Raw genomic sequence first — 7,861 nt, 5'->3', positions numbered from 1 at the left:
CTGTGCCATGAACATTCATATGATCGAACAATAAGGAAATCAAAAAATTTCCCAAGCCACGCACAACCAAAAGCCATTACATAGGAAACATGTGTGGAAAACAAAATGGTAATTTATTTTTTGATGGATCTGTAACACTGTCTTGCCTGAAACAACATGTAGTACAGGTCCTTGAAAGTGTAGTTAATTATCCTGCCTGGATCTGTAACAATGGCTACCTTGCAAACAACATAAAGAGAAGTACAATTCGACGGAAGTACAATTCACCGTGCATGTTGGGGTAAAATGAACATGCGTCCTGCAGTTTCGAATTCTTGCAAAAGCAAAAATCAATTCGAAACTGTAGACAATTAGGTGTGTAGGGGAAAAACTGACCGCTTCCTCCAGTGGCTAGGGGCAATGTAGACGCATCCCCAGCCTTGGTGGCTCCTCCTTCTCATGCCTCAATTTAAAGAGGTGAATGAACCTGAAGCTGAAACCTGTAGAGCAGTTTCAGCAGAGAGTTTTAATAGATGTGGAGAACTATCTCCGATCAAGGTAGGAGGAAGACGAAGGGAAAAGACCTGTAACCTATTAATAATTGTCGTTGCTATTTACTCCGAATCCTATATGAACTTGCGTTTATTAAAAGCCATAATGAGAAGTTAAGTGAGGGAGATGAAAAACTGGTGTAGGACGCAACGGAAGGCAAGCGAGGGCTGATTCGATCGGTTGTACTACATGACCAAAAAATACTGAAGACAAAAAACATCCTGAAGAACAGAGTACAGAACCTGTCGACGTACTCAGGAAGTTCGCTACCCTTGCCGCAATTCCGCAAACCCATGACGGACACACAGGAGCAGAACTTCCTACTGATATACATGAATAATTTTACACGGACACACAGGATATGCAGGCTGAAAAACATTTGCTAGCTGACTCGGGGATTGCCACTAGCGCAAAATTATTCTCATGTGTAAGAAGTCTCTAATACAAAGGAAATAACACTAAAGCATCCGAACAAAAAAGTGGTTTGAATACTTGTAAAATTTGGCACAATGCTACAATTTATCTTGATCCCTAGCACTCCATATGAAAAATCATCCTCATAATGTGAAAAAAATCATTACTTAAGAGCAGTGACTGTATAAGAGAATAATTTTCCAATTAGCACTCTAGATGAAAAATTGCCACAATTAATTTGGAACTATATTAAACACAAAATGGCTATCTTTAAGTTTACAACTATCATATACAAAAAAAGTGGGCCAACAATAATATATATATATATATTCATGTAAGTATTATGAAAAAACTAAGTGAAACACTATATCCTAAAACATGGAGCGGCTGCATTATATTGAACACTAAATTTACATAGAGGATCTTCCAAAGAAACAGTGGGAAAAAGCCTCCAAATTTGCATTGAGCATTCAAACAAATTAGTGGGAAAGAAAATTCTGACCTCAATTATGGGGTCTCACAAATAAATAATGAATGGGTCACCTTTGCCACATAAGACATGATGATGACTGACTTTGGCCATAAAAGTTAATTGTATCTGCCTGTCAAATATCCCCACTTCACGGATGCAAACTAATCTTATATTCCAAAACGAATAGCATATCAAAGTACTATAAGGTCCAAACATTAAGCCTTAACCACAATATAAATAAAAAACTATTTATTTTTAATTCAAAGCACTGACCTTGGTTATTTGTCTGAGCAAGAAAACAATTTATCTATTAATATGTTCGCCACACAGCTATCGACAAATAGCAGTAAGGAAAAACATCGAGGGAAGGACACGGTGCATTTTGCCAATGCACAATGTGCGCAGAGAAAACAAAATCGCATAGAGAAAAGGTCACAACGTAGATGTCCGCGATAACAATTTAGCATCCCTTCAAATTTCTGTTGGTATATAATGACCTATTGAGAAGAGCACTTCTATCTAAGAACATATTTGCTACCATATGTTCAAGTGAAAAAGGCAACCCGGTGAATTCAATGCACGGACATGTGCCTGGACAGGAGACTATCAGAGGCCTGTGCGGCGTGGTAGCATCCGATGACGTAGACTGCGGTGTGGCTAGTGGGAAGCAACTGCAAAGGAATAATATGAACAACATGCCACACAGAAGTATGTCAACAGTGGTATTCACCATCTCGCAGATGAATGTAAGCGCATCGATGCTCACCTGGTATGCTGATGTGATCATCCTGAAGGTACACTCCCTATGGAAATCATCGTTGCTGATTTAGTCGGGCTTCTCGCTGCCCCCAACGCCTTTCGGAGCAGAGCAACGACATGTAAAGGACTCAGCGGCTGCCTTGCTCAGAGCATCTCCAGCCGCGCCCCCAACAAGGCCCCCTAGGCGATTTTTCGGCCGTCGGCGTCAAAAAATCGGCCCAGTCACGTCCCCAGGGGCCTTTTTTCGCCGGCTCGGGCCGAAATTGGTGCCGGCGGACCCAACCCGAACCCGGGGTGCTCGGGGGCGCCGGGCGAATCGTTTTTGGCGCGAAAGCGCCGCGGGCCAGCCGCGTCAGCGACACCGCCCGCCTCGTCTTCTCCCGACGCCTCGGTTTCCCACGGGGAATCAATGGCAAGGCTGCCGCCGGTCAGCTTTGCCATTGATTCCTCACGGGCGACGCGTTCACGGGGCGGCGCGCCGACGCCTCCCCTCCCTCGGACGCGTACACACGGATGCGGCGCGGCTATATATGGCCTCGCTCGCCTGTGATGAGTGCCACCTCTCCACCTCTCCCGAGCGCCGCCGCCGAGCTCTTCTCCCCTAGCCCTCCCTCTCCCGAGCGCCGCCGCCGATCTCTTCTCCCCCAGCCACTCCATCTCCCGAGCGCCGCCGCCGATCTCTTCTCCCCAGCCACTCCATCTCCCCGATGGCCGAGCGTTCCCCGAAGACGAGGCGGCGGCCAACGGCTTCGGCCGCCGTTCGCTCCGCGAACAGGAGTCCTGGCTCCTGTTCCAGGCGAACATCCCGGCGCCGCCGGACTTGCGCGCCGGGCCAACGGGCTGGAGGCTCAGCAATGGGGGAGTGCCCATTCCCCCGTTGCCCGACGCCGTGGCCAAACCATCCTACTTCGCCGACGAGGCCGAGATCGTGCGCGCCTCCCTCACCGACGCCGAGCTCTTCCTCCCCCAGTACGCCGCCGACAACCACGTGGCTTGGGCGGTGTACTTCGAGCGCCGCCAGCAGCAGCGGCTGGCGTCCACCAACGGGGCGCCGGTGGTCGGCGGCATGAAGAACAGCGAGGGGCGCCACCTGTGGTGGGGCGCCCCCGGCCGCACACTTGAGGGCGTGCTGACGCACCTTGAGGGCGGCAACGACCCGCCGTTGGCGTACCCCCCGGCGAGGGCGGCCGCCCCGGCGCACCGCCGACGCGACGGGCAATGGGCGCCAAGGAGGTTCGGCGCGTCCTCCTCCTCTTCCTCCTCCCGCTCCTCCTCCCACTCCTCCGGCACTCCGACGCTGCTCGGCGTCAAGGCCGAGCCCGGCATCGTCATCAACGAGGGCGGCCGGCGCGCCTCCTCGTCGGCCCTCCTCCGCGCTTCGTCAAGCCAAAGACGGAGCCGGGGCTCGCGCCGGTGAAGACGGAGCCGGGGCTCGCGCCAGTGAAGACGGAGCACGGCGAGGTCGAGCTCGACGACGACGCGGCCCTTGAATGGGCATGCCAGGACTCCATCAAGATGGCGACGGAGCGCCAGCGCGCCGCCCTGCGGCGCTTCGAGCAGCGCCGCCGAGGCCGCGACGAAGGAGGAGTCGTCATCATCGACGACAGCGACGACGACGACGACGCGCCGCCGCCGCCACCAGCCGGGGAGGGGTCCAGCAGGGGCGCCCAAGTCAAGGAGGAGAAGGCCGACGATGGCGGCGACGACAGCGACTTCTCGGCCTTTAGCAAGTTTTTTTATTAGTTTTTATATGTAATGGTGACTACTCGACTTAATTCCGCGAATATAAACCCAAGTTTGCCAAAATTTGCCGTGTTTTAGCCGAACTTTGCGTAAATTTGCTACACAATTTTTTTTCCCCGCGGCTAGGGATCAACTCGCCCCAGACCCATTTTTTTCGCCAGGTCACCCTCAGGCGGCGATTTTAGGCGCCCCTGGGGGCAACGGCTGGAGATGCTCTCAACAATCTAGGATGGCCGGACAAAGGACAACGGCCCAGCCCACGTCCGAATACTCATAGAACCCTTTAATAGTCGCGGCATGGGCGCCCTCTCACGAGTGCCACGTCCGCAGGATCAGAGGCTTGCGGCGGCGGCCTGCAGGCCAAGGGCTACGGCGGGGGCGCTCGATTTGATCCAGCCTAATGGACTGGTCCCTTCAGGAGAGAGAGAGAATGAAGGAGAGGAGGGAGAAAGAGAGGAACGAGGAGAGGGAGCTGCAGCGGCGGATGGGAGAGCATCACCGACCATCGCATCCCCCCCCCCCCCTCGTCACACGCAGCCGCCTCCTTCCGTCACACAATCCTCCATAACCTTCTCTACAGTCAGGTCAGCCACGCAAAAATAGTGAGGAATCTGATGCGTGCGTGCTATTGTTATTTTGGCTGTCTAAAGTGTCCCTTGAACTAATCCAGCAACCTGACATTTCTTGGTTTCTAATTAATATCATTCTTATGACAGGGAGTACTAATATTATTCAGTTAGCATGCTTTTCGTGGAAGAGGAGCGAGGATGTAAAGGTTAGAAAATGGTAACTGAATGAGTGTTCTCTTTTTTCTGCCTCTGACTTGAAGAAATATATTTGTTAATATATAGAAACTTAGATCTGTAATCAAGCTGTGAAAGAGAGTACTGTAACAGAGACTTCTATAAGCAGAGGTATGTACCTGCATTTACACCTTAAATATCCCTTAATTAGTTCTGTAATGTTCGTCTAATTCATGTTGAAATGATTTTCTTTAGTCTGTTAATTGTATAGGTAATTAGACGGTGTAGTACTATGGCGGTGGTATACTGATTTGGCGTAATAATTACTGACATGACTTCGTGTGTACAATCTTACAGGTTTAGGATATTAAGAATTAGCAGCGTGTTTTTTGTTTACTGCTGGATTTCCTAACAATCTGTCTCTTCTGTTGTTAATTGATATGCAGACTTGCTGTTTTTCATTCAGTTGAAGAGCTCTCCAGGCTTAACATCTTTCTTGGATAATTGTGTTGTTAAATATGAAGGTATATGATTGGTTTCTCAACTCATGTATCGATAAGCATTTTTTTTCATCCTCAATATATTGTTGCTTGCCTGAATTGTCCTACATTTGTCAGGTGTCCGAGGACGTTCAGTTCTTGTATGCGGCGTAAAACTTGAACTACCTACAGATGATTTCGCCAGTTCAACGGAAACTTAGAATAACCAAGGGAACTTTCTCAGTTTTTTTGTTTTTGCTCTTCTCAGATTTTAGGCTGGGGGTATTAACATATATGCCAACCGTAAATTTAGATATTAATGTAAGATTAAATAGGGATAAATCCTTCTGCCATGTTGACTAATTAGAATTACAAAGAAGAAAAGAAATTATTAAAGAAGAGATATAGTCGAATAGGTTGTTGTGGTGTTTCTTTGATCTTCACTAGACCTCTCTTTTTTGATTGGCATGGCGATGATCTGTTTCTTCTGGTGTTTCTCTGCTTCAGGATTCGCTCATGTGCCAAAGCCAGCTCGGGGAAGCCTTCCTGGACTCCTGATCAACCAGGACAATCACGACACGGCGAGTAGATTTTGAATCTTTCTTGCTTCGTCGGATCAGATTCGATGTGTATATGGTAGTTATGGACTGCTGACTGCTTAATGTTGTGTTTCCTCTGTGTACTATGGTGCGTGTTGTTTTCAGAGCTTAAGCGAGCGGAACGTCGAAGGAGGATCTTGGGGATGACGGAGGCGTCGACGACAACCTCAAAGGCGAGAGGTATTGCTTTCATGTCTCTACGTTTCTTACTTTATGCTCTGTCGGTATTAAGGCCGTATATTCGGTGGGAGCAACGAAAACTGAATTTGTTAATGTTTAGAATTTGGACGATCTGTTTGATACGATACGTCTGCACTGGTGATGCCGAACATTGTTCAAGACACTGTGGGTTCAGATGTGAGGAATACAATTTGGCTTGCAGGGTTCAGGCTACTCTCTTGTGCTTGTTTTGCCTTGTGATTACTTGAAACTGCAGCCTGCAGATTGAATGGGCACTTGATTTGTTAGGGCGGAAGGCTGAAGCAAAGAAAGCTGCTGCTCTTTGAGCTGTAGTACATTTCATTTGAGAACCAGATGAGGTCTGCTAAATTAGGATTAAAGTTTGCACAATAATTAAAAACACTGAATAAGCAAGGCCATTCAAAAGAAGTTTGCACTTAACACCGTGCAGCACCATTGCTACTAGCTAAGGTAGATTAGGCCACGACATATCCAAGCCATGTTGTGCTTGTACCCTATGCATATCCAGCTGTTTTCTTACAGCTCCGCTAGCATCATAAATTAATTGTGGGATATGATGCACGTGAATAGTCTTCTGTTTATTTTTCACCAGCAGAGTACCACTCTTATTAGTGCATTTGTTTTTTTTTCAAGATGTGTACATTTAGGAACAGGTTTCAAAATTAAATGAACACAAATTTTGGTCTGCAACTCCCCACTTAGTTTGCAATCATCTACATAATGGCAATGATGAAGTATTCAACGTTTGTGTTATGTCTAGATGAACTTTGTAGTTAGAAAGGAGTTCTGAAATGAAGGAAATATGCCCTAGAGGCAAAAATAAAGTTATTATTTATTTCCTTATATCATGATAAATGTTTATTATTCATGCTAGAATTGTATTAACCGGAAACGTAATACTTGTGTGAATACATAGACAAACAGAGTGTCACTAGTATGCCTCTACTTGACTAGCTCGTTAATCAAAGATGGTTATGTTTCCTAGCCATTGACATGAGTTGTCATTTGATTAACGGGGTCACATCATTAGGAGAATGATGTGATTGACTTGACCCATTCCGGTAGCTTAGCACTCGATCGTTTAGTATGTTGCTATTGCTTTCCTCATGACTTATACATGTTCCCATAACTATGAGATTATACAACTCCCGTTTACCGGAGGAACACTTTGTGTGCTACCAAAGGTCACAACGTAACTGGGTGATTATAAATGTGCTCTACAGGTGTCTCCGAAGGTACTTGTTGCGTTGGCGTATTTCGAGATTAGGATTTGTCACTCCGATTGTCGGAGAGTTATCTCTGGGCCCACTCGGTAATGCACATCACTTAAGCCTTGCAAGCATTGCAACTAATGAGTTAGTTGCGGGATGATGTATTACGGAACGAGTAAAGAGACTTACCGGTAACGAGATTGAACTAGGTATTGAGATACCGACGATTAAATCTCGGGCAAGTAACATACCGATGACAAAGGGAACAACGTATGTTGTTATGCGGTCTGACCGAAAAGATCTTCGTAGAATATGTGGGAGCCAATATGAACATCCAGGTTCCGCTATTGGTTATTGATCGGAGACGTGTCTCGGTCATGTCTACATAGTTCTCGAACCCGTAGGGTCCGCACGCTTAACGTTTCGATGACATTTATATTATGAGTTTATATGTTTTGATGTACCGAAGGTTGTTCGGAGTCCCGGATGTATCACGGACATGACGAGGAGTCTCGAAATGGTCGAGACATGAAGATTGATATATTGGAAGCCTATATTTGGATATCGGAAGTGTTCCAGGTGAAATCGGGATTTTACCGGAGTACCGGAGGGTTACCGGAACCCCCGGGGGTTAATGGGCCATAGTGGGCCTTAGTGGAGAAGAGGAGAGGCGGCCAGGGCAAGGGCCGCGCGCCCCTCCCCCCTAGTC

General features: G+C 47.4%; 1 long non-coding RNA gene across 1 annotated transcript; it reads left to right on the top strand.

Annotated features, from left to right (window-relative positions):
• The first annotated feature begins 4,665 nt into the window (after positions 1-4,665).
• On the top strand, positions 4,666-5,973 carry LOC123142066 (uncharacterized). Its single transcript, XR_006470510.1, has 4 exons — positions 4,666-4,833; positions 4,934-5,019; positions 5,109-5,186; positions 5,280-5,973. It is a non-coding gene; the product is annotated as an uncharacterized lncRNA (long non-coding RNA).
• The last annotated feature ends 1,888 nt before the right edge of the window (positions 5,974-7,861 follow it).

Source organism: Triticum aestivum, chromosome 6D, assembly GCF_018294505.1.
Source record: "Triticum aestivum cultivar Chinese Spring chromosome 6D, IWGSC CS RefSeq v2.1, whole genome shotgun sequence".
NCBI classification, from domain to species: domain Eukaryota; kingdom Viridiplantae; phylum Streptophyta; class Magnoliopsida; order Poales; family Poaceae; genus Triticum; species Triticum aestivum.
The sequence above is the reverse complement of the archived record's forward strand: the minus strand, read 5'-3'. Positions and strand labels throughout refer to the sequence as shown.